This window comes from Choloepus didactylus, chromosome X (assembly GCF_015220235.1).
Source record: "Choloepus didactylus isolate mChoDid1 chromosome X, mChoDid1.pri, whole genome shotgun sequence".
NCBI lineage: Eukaryota > Metazoa > Chordata > Mammalia > Pilosa > Megalonychidae > Choloepus > Choloepus didactylus.
The window spans coordinates 94,834,049-94,850,628 of NC_051334.1; the positions used below are offsets into that span (position 1 = coordinate 94,834,049).

At 40.7% G+C, this 16,580-nt stretch overlaps 1 protein-coding gene and 1 pseudogene across 1 annotated transcript in view; one reads left to right on the top strand and one right to left on the bottom strand.

Annotated features, from left to right (window-relative positions):
* The window catches only part of RPS6KA6 (ribosomal protein S6 kinase A6), a 326,190-nt gene that overhangs the window by 226,561 nt on the left and 83,049 nt on the right, over positions 1-16,580 (bottom strand). The window lies entirely within an intron of this gene.
* On the top strand, positions 5,073-7,236 carry LOC119523243 (annotated as a pseudogene).

Consider the following 16,580-nt stretch of genomic DNA (forward strand, 5'->3'; position numbering starts at 1 on the left):
TCATAAGCTACATTTTTATACAATCATCTTCAAGATTCATGGGTTCTGGGTTGTAGTTTTGGTAGTTTCAGTTATTTACTGCTACCTATTCCAAGTCATTAGAACCTAAAATGGGTTGTATATATTGTGCATAAGAGTGCTCCTTTTGGAATCTCTCAGCCACTGAAAATTATTTCATTTCCTTTTGGTCAAGAAGATGTTCTCCATCCCACAATGCTGGATCTAGATTCCTCCCTGGGTGTCATATTCCACGTTGCCAGGGAGATTCACTTCCCTGGGTTTCAGATCCCACATAGAGAGGAGGGCAGTGACTTCACCTGCCAAATTGTCTTAGCTAGAGAGAGAGGGACACATCTGAGCAACAAAGAGGCATTTGGGAAGAGGCTCTTAGGCACAATTATAGGCAGGCCTAGCCTCTCTTTTGCAGCAACAGTCTTGCCAAGGACAAGTCCCATGGTAGAGGGCTCAGCCCATCAAACCACCAGTCCCCTATGCCTGTGAGCACATCAGCAACCATCAAGGTGGGGAAGACCAACAAGCCTGAATTCTCCACCCACTCCTCAAAGGGGCTCTGCATATTTTTTAATTGTTTTTTTAATTAACTCTTTTTTTAAAAAATTAACTGTATCAAAAACAAATACAAAAAACATGCAGTAAAAAAAACGTCAAATAAATCATAACATAACAAGGGAGTGAGAAAAAGACAACTAACCTAAAATAATTACTTTACTTCCAACATGTTCCTACTCTACCCCAAGAAAATAACTTAATATAGCAACATTTCTGTAAACTTGTTCCTACCATACCCATCAGAAATTAACAAACCACAGTCATTTCTGGGCATTCACAGAATGTTAAATTTCCCCTGATAGCTTATCTGTTCTTATTGTGTTATCATTTCCCCTCCATTAATTGCTCTCTATCATTAGTTTCCCTACATTCTACATTACAAACCATTTATTTTACATTTCTCAAGGTTCACATTAGTGGTAGAATATAACATTTCTCTTTTTGTGCCTGGCTTATTTCGCTCAGCATTATGTCTTCAAGGTTCATCCATGTTGTCATATGTTTCACATCATTCCTTCTTACTGCCATGTAGTATTTCATTGTGTGTTTATACCACATTTTATTTATTCACTCTTCTGTTGAAGGACATTTGGGCTGTTTCCATCTCTTGGCAATTATGAATAATGCTGCTATGAACATTGGTGTGCAGATATCTGTTCGTGTCACTGCCTTCAGACCTTCTGGGTATATACCGAGAAGTGCAATCACTGGAACAAAGGGCAATTCTATATCTAGTTTTCTAAGGAATTGCCAGATTGACCTCCAGAGTGGCTGAACCATTATACAGTCCCACCAACAATTAATAAGAGTTCCAGTTTCTCCACATCCTCTCCAGCATTTGTAATTTCTTGTTTGTTTAATGGCAGCCATTCTAATTGGTGTGAGATGGTATCCCATTGTGGTCTTAATTTGCATCTTTCTAATAGCTAGTGAAGCTGAACATTTTTTCATGTGTTTCTTGGCCATTTCTATTTCCTCTTCAGAGAATTGCCTTTTCATATCTTTTGCCCATTTTATAATTGGGCTGTCTGTACTAGTGTCATTGAGTTGTAGGATTTCTTTATATATGCAAGATATCAGTCTTTTGTCAGATACATCGTTTCCAAAAATTTTCTGATTGAGTTGGCTGCCTCTTCACCTTTTTGGAAAATTCCTTTGAGGCATAGAAACTTCAGATTGAGGAGCTCCCATTTACCTATTTTTTTCTTTTGTCACTTGTGCTTTGGGTGTAAGGTCTAGGAAGTGGCCACCTAATACAAGGTCTTAAAGATGTTGCCCTGCATTTTCTTCTAGGAGTTTTATGGTATTGTCTTTTATATTGAGATCTTTGATCCACTTTGAGTTAATTTTTGTGTACAGTGTGAGGTAGGGGTCCTCTTTCATTCTTTTGGATATGGATATCCAACTCTCCCAGCCCCATTTGTTGAAAAGACTGTTATGTCCCAGTTCAGTGGCTTTGGGGGCCTTATCAAAAATCAGCCAGCTTTAGATCTGAGGGTCTATCTCTGAATTTTCAATTTGATTCCATTGCTCAATATGTCTATCTTTGTGCCATTACCATGCTGTTTTGAGTACTGTGGCTTTATAATAAGCTTCAAAGTCAGGGAGTGTAAGTCCACTCACTTCACTTTTCTTTTCTAGAGTGTTTTTAGCAATTTGAGGCATCTTCCCTTTCCAAATAAATTTGATAACTAGCTTTTTAAAGTCTGCAAAGGAGGTTGTGGGAATTTTGGTTGGGATTGCATTGAATCTGTAGGTGAGTTTGGGTAGAATTGACATCTTAATGACATTTAGCCTTCCTATCCATGAACATAGAATATTTTTCCATCTGTTAAGTTCCCTTCTACTTCTTTTAGGAGTTATGTAGTTTACTTTGTATAGGTCTTTTACATCTTTGGTTAACTTTATTCCTAGGTACTTGATTTTTTTAGTTGCTATTGAAAATGGTATCTTTTTCTTGAGTGTCTCTTCACATTGTTCCTTTCTGGCATATAGAAACATTACTGACTTATGTGCATTAATCCTGTATTCTGCTAATTTGCTAAATTTGTTTATTAGCTCTAGTAGCTGTGTTGTTGATTTCTCAGGGTTTTCCAGATATAAGATCATATCATCTGCAAATGACAGTTTTACTTCTTCCTTTTCAATTTGGATGCCTTTTATTTCTTTGTCTTGCCAGATTGCTCTTGCTAGCACTTTTAGCACAAAGTTGAATAACAGTATTGACAGTGGGCATCCTTGTCTCATTCCCTCCTCATTCCCAGCACAGATGGTCCCTCCTCCCACAGGACTGAGCCTGGCAGGGAGGGGCACAGGTTCCCTGGCCAGAACTTACAGATTTTGCTGATTTCAGCTGTTCCATACATTTGTGAGTGTTCTATGAATTATGCCCAAAGTCAAATTGCTCTGCAGTGTCCAGTCCATACTGTTCCTGGCTTTCTACCCACTGCCCTGCACCTCACCACTCCACCATCTTGCCCCACCCTTGACCAATTGAATTTTATTCCAGGTATGCAAGACTTGTTCAACACAAGAAAATCAATCAATGCAATACACAACATCAATTAATGAAGAGGAAAAATCAATGCAATACACAACATCAATTAATGAAGAGGAAAAACCACACGATTATCCCAATTGATGCAGAAAAGGCCTCTGACAAAATCAGCATCCTTACTTGATAAAAACACTTCAAAGGATAGGAATAGAAGGAAACTTTCCCAACATGATAAAGGGAATATATGAAAAACCCACAGCTAGCATCATACTCAATGGGGAAAGACTGAAAGCTTTCCATTTATGATCAGGAACAAGATGAGGATGTCCACTGTCACCAGTGTTATTCAACATTGTGCTAGCAAGAGCAATTATGGAAGGAAAAGAAATAAAAGCCATCCAAATTAGAAAGGAAGTACTGAAACTTTCACTGTTTGCAGATGACATGATACTCTATGTACAGAATCCCCAAAAAAAAAAATTTACAGTAAAGCTACTAGGGCCAATATGTGAGTACAGCAAAGTGGCAGGATACAAGATCAATGCACAAATATCAGTAGTGTTTCTACAAACTAGTAAGGCGGAATCTGAAGATGAAATCAAGAAAAAATTCCATTCATAATAGCAACAAAAAAAATCAAATATTTAGGAATAAACTTCACCAAGGACATAAAAGACCTATACACAGGAAACTACAGAAATCTGCTAAAAGGATCAAGGAAGACCTAAATAAATGAAAGGACATACTGTGTGCATGGATTAGAAGACTAAATATAGTTAATTCTATCCAAACTGATTTATAGATTTAAGGCATTACCAATTAAAATCCCAGCAACTTACTTTGCAGAAATAAGAAAACCAATAATCAAATTTATTGGGAAGGGCATAGGGTGCAGAATAGTTAAAAAATATCTTGAGAAAGGAAAACAAAGTGGGAGGTCTCACACTACCTGACTTTAAAGCATATTACACGAGATGGGGACAGGGCAGATGTGCAGCCAATGGGCTTCTGGTCAGGGAGTTGGGGGCTGTTGGCACCAGGCTCCTCCCAATCAGGGGTCGTGCTTGGCAGGCCTTGGTGTAGAGGTTGTGTGCTCACCCCTCCCTTAGCCAAGGTGAAGGCTAGTAAATGGTGAGGTCCAGCTTGCACCCAGGGCTGCAGGGCGTCGGTGGCGTGGAGTCAGGAAGAATCCCAACACCCGGCGGAAACCGGCCTCACCCTCAGAGCAAACGGAACACAGCCTTCAGGGGTGGTGGGCTCAGAACACCCTGCACTGGGCGACTTGGAGCAGGCAGTGGAGTCTGCACAGCTGGTCCCCAGACTGCTCCCAAGGTGGAAGAAGCCAGGGACCTGGGAACTCCGCAAGCCCTGTGCGGTGTGAGTGGGGTCTGTACCCAGCCTGGCAGCACCCCCATTGGCAGAAGTATTCCATACCTGGTTGGAGAAGGGGGCACAGGTGCCCCAAATTCTCAACTCCCTTCCCTGCCTTAACAAGTGGTGATTCCTAAGCAACCGGGAATCTGAGGCTGTAGGAAATGCACTGTAGATAAAATTCAGAAGCAAAACTTGAAGGTTTAGCCACTGACCCATTTCACAGAATGTTTCATGCATTTGTGGATCAAAAGTTGGAGTTGTTTTACTTTAAAAAGATATCAATGATCTGATACAACAATAAATAATCACTTCATGAAGACGCATGGACTTCTCATTAGGTTGGACTATTGCTCATTTCTGAAAACTTTTTCAACCACAACTTCTGTTTGAAAATTCAAGTATCAAAGAATATTGGGTTTAGAATTTTGTTTAAGGACTTCAACTTTTATAGAGCCTACAGTTCCATTTGAAAATTCAAGTATTAAAGAATATTGGGTTTAGAATTTTAAAGATGTCAACTTTTATAGGGCCTATAGTTGGATTCTAGTTACATTCTCCAATCAAAGTGATTCATTTCACTAGTCCTTTGATAGTTAATTTTAAAGAGTTCTATATTTATAAATGCCAAAAGATGGTAGAAAAAAATGGTGATGCATAAACATTCTGGATGGAGCTGGAAGATGATAGAAAAGTAGAATTCATATTTGAACAAGTGAAAAATGTGATGCAGTTCCTGAAACAAAAGATCAAAGATGGGTCTGCCCCTAATAAAGAATACATCCAAGCAATGATTCTGGTGAATGAAGTAACTATCAGTAACAATCCATCACTGATAAAGGATGGGAGACCTGTGACCCTGAGTGAGCAGGAAAGCAAATCAAATGCACTGCCCTCTATATCATGTGAAGACTCTTCTCCAGAAGACTGAACACTTCTACCTGCAGAAAGTAAGGAAGTTCTCCCTTTGGAAAATGAAATTACAGATATTAAAGAAAAAAAAAAAAATCTTCAAATTTATCCTACTGAAGGCATGACAGTTCTGGTGCCTGTCTGATAAAAATGCCACTAGCCTCCAAGGGGGAGAACCCTCTGCAGCTGCCCATCAAATGCCAGTTCCAGAGGTGACATGCAAAGACAAACTCTCATTCTTCAATACTCCACATGAGTTATAAACCCCCTTGTGGAAGGAGTCTATGAAATGTGGAGGAAGTTATTCATTACTTGCTTGAGGCAGAGTGTAACTTTTAATTTATAGATAATTTTTCTTTCAATACCTATGTTCAGTTGACTCAGAATTACCCAAAGCAAGAAGAAATGGCTTCTAATGTGGATACTAGCAATGGAGTGGAATTGGTGTCCATTTATTTCTGTAATGAAATAGATAATAGAAGGCTTCCACAGATTAAGTACAGAAGGACTCTATATGGCCATAAGCATATGGTCTAAACAACTTTTCCATCATGTTTACTGATTTGTGTGACTGTTTTGAGGGCTGCATAGACATAAAAAAGTGCATGTCTTCAACTGACAAGGAATGATGAGACTTGTCCCTTGTCAAATAATAAAATAACCATTGGATATGAATATAAAATACTCCAGAAACAAATACCTACTGGCATTTATGAGTGCAGTCTGTTGTGCAGGTGTAATTGACAAATGTGTCAAAACTGAGTTGTCCAGCATGATCCTCAAGTGAGGCTACAGGTGTTCAAAATTGAGAAGAAGGGATGGGGGTACACTGCTTATATGACATTGACAGAGGGATATTTGTTTGCATATATTCAGAAAGATTACTAAGCAGAGTTAATACAAAGCAACCTGATGCTGTTGATGAAAATGGGAAAGAAGAGGATACTATGAAAAATATATTTTCAAAAAAGAGGAAAATGGAAATTACATGTTCAGACTGTGAAGTTGAAATTATCCCATTAGAACTGGAAACACATCCTAGAAGTGCTGAGGCTGAGATATGTCTACCTAAGTTCAATAATGATTTAAAAGAGCTTATTATGGAAATGAACTGTGACAATATTTCAAGAATTCAACATCATTCAGTTATTAGAAGTCCTCAAAACAAGACAGCCATTTTTCAATGCAATGTGGAAAAGGTGGGATTTGCTTCCTTGGAGTCCATCACCTCAGAAGATGATGATAGATTTGAACAACCTCTAGTACATCTGAACTCTGAATCCAAGGAAGCACAAAAGTACTCAAACTCAGATCTAGTTGAAAATGCTGGGGACTATCTGCTGATTGAATCAGACATGATAGACACAATGTATAGAAGAAATTCCACCAGAGGAAGGTGTAAACAGCCATCCACATTGGATCATTTGAGTGGTAGAAAGGAGTTTAAGGTTCAAATAGAAAAGCCCCAAGAGGAAAAAGCTCCAGTGTGTCAAAACCAGCAGGTCTTTAGTGGTGAACAGTTGCCAAATGAAGCCAAGAATCAATCATTCATCTGCTTCTCTGAAGAAGTTTGATAAAGGGAATATATTTTTATTCGATGTCACAAGAGAAGGCAATGTGGACCTTAATCATATTGTTGCCCAAATCTCTTGGTACAGAAAATACATTCTTTTAAATTGAAATAAATTTCTGTTTTTGTAGAAACATATGAAAGGAATTTCCCACTGGTGGCATTCTTCAACAGGTGTTTAAATGCAAGAACAGAACTAACATGGGATTATGGTTATGAAACTGGAAGTATGCCTGACAAAGAAATCCTCTGCAAATCTGGGTATAATAAAAGGAGGAAAAGATATTATAAATATATAGCTACTGCCTGTTCATAAAATTGGTTTATCAGACAGACATTAGAGCCACATAAAAGAACCCTCAGTTATCAGTGGAATTAATTTAAGTTTTGAGCCACTGAGGTAATTCCTCTCAGTTTACCTTCATCAAAGAGTTTCATATTATTTCTAATTTTCTTTGTGTGACTCAGAAATGATATAACAAAATAAGGAAATTTGCAAACATATAAGGAGTCTTTCTACTTCCACTGCTATTCAGCTTTACATGAATGGGATATAAGTGTATACTTTCCTTGAAGTACCACTGTACAATTAGTAACTTATTCACAAATTGTATTAAGAGAAACCAATATCACAATTTAAAAAAAAAGCTTATTACAAAGCCACATGGTCAAAACAGCATGGTACTGGCATAAATACAGATATATTGGCCAATGCAATCAAACTGAGTGTTCAGAAATAGACCCTCTCATCTATGGACAATTGATCTTCAATAAGGCAGTCAAGTCAACTCAACTGGGGGAGAGCAGACTCTTCAACATATGGTGCTTGAAGAAATGGATATCTACATCCAGAAGAATGAAAGAGGATCTTTATCTCACACCTTATACAAAAACTAACTCAAAAATGGATCAAAGACCTAAATATTAGAGCTAAGACCATAAAACTTTTATAAGAACATACAGGGAAATATCATAAAGATCTTGTGATAGGAGATCATTTCTTAGACCTTATACCCAAAGCTCAAGCAATGAAAGAAGAAATAGATAAATGGGATCTCCCAAAAATAAAAACTTTTGCACATCAAAGGACTTTGTAAGTAAAGGAAAAAGGCAGCCTATGCAATGAGAGACAATATTTGGAAACCACAAATCAGATAAGGATTTAATATTCAGAATATATAAAGAGAGCCTACAATGCAACAACAAAAAGTTAAACAAACCAAATAAAAAATGGGCAAAAGACATGTGCAGACACTTTTCTGAAGAGGAAATACAAATGTTTTTTAAAGAAATGAAAAAATGCTCAACTTCATTGGCTATTGGGGAAACACAAATCAATTCCACAATGAGATATCATCTCACACCTCCTTGAATGGCCATTATGAAAAAAAAAAGACAGAAACCAAAAGTGTTGGAGAGGATGTGAAGAAAGAGATACACTTGTTCACTGTTGGTGTACAAAGGTGCAACTGCTCTGGAAGGCAGTTTGGTGGTTCCTCAGGAAGCTAAGTATAGAATTGTTGTCTGATCCAGCAATCCCTGTACTAGGAATATACTAGGAAGAAATGAAGGCTAGGACACAGACATTTGTGAACCAATGTTTATAGTGGCGTAATACACAACTGCCAAAAGATGGAAACAGCGCAAATGTCCATCAAAAGATGAGTGGTAAAAAACTGTGGTGTATACATACAATGGAATATTACACAATTTTAAGACAAAATAAAATCATGATACATGAAACATTGTGGATGAATTCAGGACATTATGTCAAGTGTAATTAGCCATAAACAAAAGAACAAATGCTGTATCATCTCAGTAATATGAACTAACTACAGAGAGAAAATTCTGAGTTAAATTAGAGAGCACAGGTTATCAGGAGATAGAGGTTGGAGATTGGGCATTTGATACTGAAGGAGTACAGAATGTTCAACAGGATTGATTGAAAAGATCCAAAAAATGGATAGCATAATAATATGTGATGACAACACAATGTTATAAATATATGTATAAAGCTAAGTGTGAGTCTGGTTCAAAGAGGAAGGCTAGGGGCATCTATGACACTAGAAGGAAAGATAGAGGACAAAACTGGGTCTGTATAACTTAGCAAAAACTAGAGTGGACAATGATGGTAACTAAATGTAATAATATAAGAATGTTTTAAATGAGGGAGAACAAGTGAATGTCAACATTGCAAGGTGTTGAAAATGAGATAGTATATGGGGAAAAATACAATCAATGAAAACTAGGGTCTATAATTAACAATAGCATTGTAATATTCTTCCATTAATTATAACAAAGGCAATAAAGCAAAGCTAATATCAACAGACAGGGATATAAGGGAGGGGTATGGGATTTTTCTTGTTGTTTCTCCTTTTTTATTTTATTTTTATTCTTTTATCTTTTTGTTTCTTTTTTTCTCCCTCTTCATTTTTGGTGGAATGGAAATGTTCTTATATAGACTATGGTGGTGAAAAAATAATTATCTCTTTGTACCAGAAGCTATCGATTTTTCACTTAAGATGGATTGCACAGTGTTAGATCCCAGAAAGAAAGAAACTAACATGTAGAAGGAGTTTCTAATCCAGAGGCCCCTGTAGCTTATCTCACAGAAAACAGGTGCCCCATAAACTAAAGAATGAAGGCTGTTCAAGGCTGTTCCAGCCACAGTGGTGCCCCAACCCCAAAAGGTGGGTAAAAGCAAGGTCAGATATGTCTATAAGACAAACAACCAAAAAGGCCTGCTCTCCCTAGATAGATAATGCAGCTGCTTTTCTAAGAAGAATAATGGGCTAGAATCCTAACAACCTATCAGTCTAGAAATTGACAGGCACCCACCCAAATGAGGCACAGGATGCACTCAGCAGGCACCCTTCTCCCCTGACACCCTTCCATCCCAATGTGGTTTTTTTCCTTTAAAAAATGCTGCTCTCAGATAGAGGGCTGGAGCCATTTTCTTTCTTTCTCTCCCACTGGCTCCCACCCGCTTTCTTCCTCTCAATAAAATCTATACTTTGACTCACTGCATTGTGTGGATTCCTGAATGGCTCTGAACCTAACATTTTGGTGCCAAAAGCCCGGGACAGAGGTTTGACTGAAGCTTGAGTCTCCAGCCCCTTAGGGGGCAATGGGACAGCCTCTCGGTCAATCCTGTTCAGAGGACCAACTGAGGTTTGAGTTTCCTGGCCCCTTGGGGAAACGGAGCAGCCTTCCAGTCAACTCCATTCCCTGAACTACAGCTGTTCAGGTTTCCATGCATTCAGTGGCTTGAGTCCATCAACTCAGACTGCCTTGACGTGATGCAGGCTCACCCTCATGGCTCTCAAATCTCTACAACTAATTCAGCCTTAGGTAGGTAAGTGATGTCTTTCTGCCCAGATCCCCCCCTCAGGAGTTTTGTTCAGTGTCCTGTGGACACCCCAGCCCACCTGAATGTGGCACCTTGGGCCGCTTTAATGTGGTGCCCAGCTTCGTAAGCCTAGAAAAACCTAAGTGCTCAGTCAAAACTCTCTGACACTCCATGAGTGTCTTTCCCCAGTGCAACAGTCAAAGTAACCCAGGGGACACCTTGGGCAAAAGACTGCATGCATTTCCTAACCCCCAATGGCAAACTGGGGATGCCTGCTTTGTTGTTGCGAGGGTTGTATGGATCTGGGCCATTAATCTCACTTGAGCAACATTTTGGGTGGCCTCTGTAAGCCTCTAAAGGAGCAGGGGGACCACAAGCATCTCACGGGTGATCTCCATAAGCCTCTGACAAGCATAGCCCCAATTTGTGTCAGCCTTGTTCAGGGAAACCGTAAGCCTCTAAAGGAGCAGGGGGGGGGGGGGAAACCATGGGGGTCTCACAGGTGATCTCTGTAAGCCTCTGATGAGCAAAATTCCCTACAGGGAAACCATAAGCCTCTAAAGGGGCAGGGAACCATGAGTCTCCCATGGGCGATCTCCGTAAGCCTCTGAAGAACAAAGTTCCCTAACAAATCTCAAGCCTCTCAAATTTCTTAAATAATCATGGGTAATATACAGTCACTTTTCAGTGGCTCCAAAACTAAATTTCCTCCTAAATCTACTCCCCTCAGATGTTTAATTCACAATCTTAGTAAACTTCAATTAGAAGGGGAAATAAAAGCAAAAAAATGATCCACTTCTGTAATACAATTTGGCCACAGTATCCCTTAGAACGACAAAAACATTGGCCAGAAAATGGCACCATTGATTGGCAAATTCTCACTGAACTTGATAATTTTATTTGGCGCAATGGCAAATAGTCTGAAGCCCCTTATTCCCAAGCTTTCTGGACTCTCTGATCTTGGCCATCTCTGTGCCACTCTGTTGCCTCTTATCAAATCCTCCTCCTTCATGAGAAGCCTTCCAAATCCTCTGCCCCCCCTAAGAGAATTGTAACACCCTCTGATCTTGAAGAGCCTTTAAGTAATTTCTGTTCCTTTGACCCTGCAGACCTTCCCCTTCCCAACTATACTCCACTTCCCCATCCTTCTCCAACCCCCTCAGCTCCCCTTCCCTCATCCTCAATCTCTTCCCTTCCTAGCTCTCTAGCTCCCCTTCCCTCATCCCCAACCTCTTCCCCTCCCAGTCCTCCAGCTCCCCTTCCTTCATCCTTGATCTCTTCCCTTTCTAGCTTTCCAGCTCCCCTTCCCTCTTCCCCAACCTCTTCCCCTCCCAGCCCTCCAGCTCCCCTTCCCTCTTCCCCTCCCAGCCCTCCAGCTCCCCTTCCCTCACCCTCAGCCCCTTCCCTTCCCAGCACATCCACCAATGAGTGCTCCCCAACCTCAAATTCCTCTCCAACCTCTTCCCCTTCCCTTCTCCCTTCTCCCTCTCCTGAACCTATCCCTGACCCTAAGTCCTCCCCCACTCTACCATCCACCCTTTGTCCCCCTCTCCCAAGCTCCACCCAAACTCCCCAACCCTTTTCACCTTTCACTCGATCCCATGGTCCGGTGCCTATAATAGAACCCCCTGAAAAGGGTCTGTTTCCTTTACAAGAAGTAGCAGGATGCGAGAGCATAATAAAAGTTCATGTTCCCTTCTCCCTTTCAGACTTAGGCCAAATTGAACAATGGCTAGGGTCTTTCTCAGCCAATCCAGCCAAATTTACAAAAGAATTTAAGTATTTAACCCAAACCTATGACTTAACTTATCAAGATGTTTATAGTGTTATAGCATCCACCACAACCCCTGAAGAAAAGACCATATTTGGGCTGCAGCCACAGCCCATTTAGATAAACTTTTTGCAGAAAACCCAGCTTCTCTCCCCAGCCTGCAAGGAACAAATGCCATTCCCACAGCAGACCCAAATTGGAACCACCAAGATCAATCCCCTGACAAAAGAAAAATACATTTCCTTACTTGCATTATTGAAGGAATGAGACAGGTAGGTTTTAAAGCTGTCAACTATGATAAAATTTCTGAAATTACTCAAGAAGCTAATGAAAACCCCACTGCCTTTTTAAACCACCTCAATGAGGCTATCCTAAAATATACCAACATTGATCCTACCACACGAGAAGGAGCACTTTTTCTCCATACCATTTTATTACCCAATCAGCCCCAGGTATTCATAGAAAACTTCAAAAAATAGAGCAAGGTCCTCAAGCACTCCAGCAAGAGCTCATGAAAGCAGCCTTTAAGGTATATAACAATAGACAAGAGGAAAAAGAAGAAAAAGAAAAACAAGAGGAAAAGGAGAAAGAGGAAAGGGAGATGGCTTGAGAAAAGGTCAGACAGGAAAGAGATGATGCCCATTACTTACTCCTTGCCAATGCCTTGAGGCAGCCCAGGATCAACCGTGGTAGTAAAAATCTAGAGGGCGAAAAAGTGCCTCCCCGCCTGTGCTTTCGTTGTGGCAAAACAGGCCACTGGGCCAAACAATGCACTCAGCAAATAATTCCAAATCCATGAGGTACACCACCAGGCCCTTGCCCACGGTGCCATCAAACAGGTCACTGGAAGACCGACTGCTCCTCGGCCTCTTACCGGGGGTTTGGGTGGCCATCTCTTCCTGAACAGGCACCACCGGCTCCAGAACTAAGTAATCTCCTTGGACTGGCCACAAACGACTGATGGGGCCTGGGCTCCAGCACTGCCCCAATGGTGATCATCACCACCATGGAACCCAGGGTAACCTTAAAGGTGGCAGGTAAGCCCATTTCTTTTGTTTTGGACATGGGCACAGCATACTCAGTCCTGCCTGAGCACTCAGGGCAGCTTGTTCCCTCCTCTATTTCAGTTGTAGGCATTACAGGCCAACACTCAGTCCCCCTCAAAATATTACCCTTAGCCTGCAGCATAGAAAATTATAGCTTCTCACATAGCTTCCTAATAATTCCTAGTTGCCCCACACCTTTGTTAGGTTGAGATATTCTAAGAAAACTTAAAGCAACAATTCAATTATTGGAGATAAAGTATGCTAACAAATTGCCTCAAACTGTCTGCTCCTATCAGTAGAGGAAGCACTCTCTTCCCCCAAGGAAGTAACTCTGCCATCCTGGCTAAAAACAGCTGACCCCAAGTATGGGACACTTCCACCCCCTCTGTTGCTAAGTGTCATAAGCCTATTCAAGTTTCTCTTAAGGAACCCAGAAAATACCCAAATAAACCGCAATATCCCCTCACCCCCCAAGCCCTTATGGGCCTAAAACCCATAATTGAAAGACTATTAACCTCCAGGCTCCTTAGAGAAGTGGCCTCCCCAGCCAATACACCTATCTTAGCAGTAAAAAACCAAATGGCACTTACTGGCTGGTCCAAGATCTCAGAGCAATTAATGAAGCTACAATACCTATTACTCCTATGGTTCCTAATCCGTATTCAATACTCGCTCAAATTCCCCCAAATACTACACACTATACAGTCTTAGATCTTAAAGATGCCTTCTTTACCATTCCACTTCACCCTAACTCTCAAAACCTGTTTGCTTTCACCTGGACAGACCCTTTTTACCAGAACCTCTAAGCAATTAACATGGACAGTCTTGCCGCAAGGATTTAGAGACAGCTCACATCTCTTTGGACAGGCCCTGGCCTCCAACTTACAAACACTAAATTTACATCCCAGCAAGCTGCTTCAGTACATGGACGACCTCTTGCTATACAGCCCGTCTGAAGCCTTATCGCAAGAACACACAGTCATCCTCCTTAACCATTTACAACAAAAGGGATATAAGGTTTCCAAAGATAAAGGGCAATTTTCCAAGCCTCAAGTCACTTACTTAGGACTTTCCCTCTCCCCCAATGAAAAGGGCACTACCACTCAGTGCAAAGAAACAATTTTAAATGTACCCCTCCCCCAAACCAAACAAGAGCTTCTTTCCTTCCTCAGTTTAGCCAATTTCTTCCAAAACTGGGTCCCCAATTTTGGACTTATAACTAAATGCCTACATCAAGCTACTGCAGGAAGCCTCCAAGACCTGCTAGATAATCCTTCAACTATCAAACACTCATTTAAACAGCTCAAAACAGCAATCACGTAAGCCCTTGCCTTAACCCTTCCTAACCATAACAAGCCTTTTACACTGTATGTAGATAAAAAGGATGGTTTTGCTCTTGGAGTATTAACCCAAACAAGTGGGCCAGATGCTCATGTAATTGCTTATTTCTCTAAAGCCTTAGATCCTCCTTTTCTAGGATGGCCACTCTGTCTTAAAGTTTTAGCCTCTGCAGCTTTACTCATACAGTAATCTCTTAAACTCGTGCCTTATGCTCAATTGTCTGTTCTTTCTTCTCATAACCTCCCTTCTCTCTTAACCTCCCAAGCTATCTCTAGTGCCTCTCCCTCTTGTATTCAATCTTTACATGCACAGCTCCTTTATAATCCCCAAATTACAATATCCTATTCATCTACTATTCCTAACCCAGCAAAATTCCTTACACCCTCAAAGCACCAGAAACTTAAACATGACTGTGCAGAAACTATAGATCATTTCCTCCACCCTTTTTCCAACATAAAAGATTCTCCTCTACCAACACCAGCCAACACCTAGTTTATTGATGGCAGTGCTTTTAAAGATTCTTCTAAACAAGCTGGATATGCCATAGTATCTGCACAAGAAGTAATTGAGTCTGGACCTCCCCCCCCACACACACACACAACCTCCCAGCAAGCAGAACTTTTATAGCCCTCATTCAAGCCCTAAAATTAGCAGCATGTGCCCCCACTAACATTTATACAGATTCTAAATACACTTTCCATATTATCCATTCACATTTAGCTATATGGAAAGAGAGAGGATATCTTACTTCCAAAAATTCTCCAATTATTAATAAAACTCTTATCCTTAAACTCCTCGAGGCAACACAAATCCCCACCCAGGTGGCAGTTATTCACTGTAAGGGTCATCAGGGTGGGAAAGACCCCATTTCAATAGGCAACAACAAAGCAGATAGAGAAGCAAAAAGACAAGCCCAAGCCTCTAATCAGCTTCTAGTAATGCCTACCCCAGCACCCGCTTCTTCCACCATAGAGCAAACAGATCTAGCACAGCTTGGTGCCACCCTTAATGAGGGATGGTTTTACATAAATAATAAAGTAGTCTTACTGCAACAGCATGCATGAAAAATTTTAACTGACCTGCATAGCCAATTCCATATTGGTGCTAAGCCACTAACCTCCCTTTTATCCCAAACCTTGAATCATCCTAGCCTTTACTCAGAGCTCCAGCACATTACAAAAATATGTACCATCTGTCAGTGTTCCACCCCTCAGGGCAACCTCAAATCAGCCCCTTATCCCTTTCACCAGACAAGGGGACAAATCCCCAGACAAGATTGGCAAATTGACTTTACCAACCTTCCACCCATTAAAAAGTTTAATTACCTTTTGGTCTTAGTAGATACTTTTTCAGGATGGGTTGAAACCTTCACCACCACCTCAGAAAAAGCTTCTGAAGTAACTACTGTTTTATTACAAAGCATAATTCCTAGATTTGGCCTCCCTATGTCCATACAATCAGACAACAGCCTAGCCTTTATTTCTCAAATTATGCAACAAGTGTCTCAAGCTTTAGGTATACATTGGCAACTACATACTCCATATTGACCTCAATCATCAGGCAAGGTAGAATGAATGAATGGCATAATTAAAATGCATCTAACCAAGTTAAGGACTCAAACTCAATTACCTTGGCTTAAACTTTTACCAATTGCACTACTCAAAATTCGCAGTGTCCCACGTAAGTCCCACATGCTAAGCCCTTTTGAGATTATGTATGGAAGGCCTTTATTGCTTGGCAACCGAGCCCCCCCCCCCCCAGTCTCCTCCTATGGGGACTACCTACCTGCCTTAACCCAAATTTGAGCAACTCTCAGAAATTATGCAAATACCAATCTACCCCAGGTTACCCAAGATCCCATTAATCCCCGCATATCTACAGGTGACTATGTATATCTAAAAAGTCTACAACCAAAGTCCTTAACCCCCTCATGGATGAGACCATACTTAGTGTTATTCACCACCCCAATGGCAGCTAAATCGTCAGGCTTAACGTTTTGGGTTCACCTCTCCAGGCTTAAATTAACTCAACAACTTGCTGAAACAAATCCTGAAAGCAAAAATCCTAAAAACGCAATCATCCCAACGAGGGACCATGACCAGCGTTATTCCTGCACGCCTGCTGGAGCACTCAAGCCTAAAATCACCAAAATC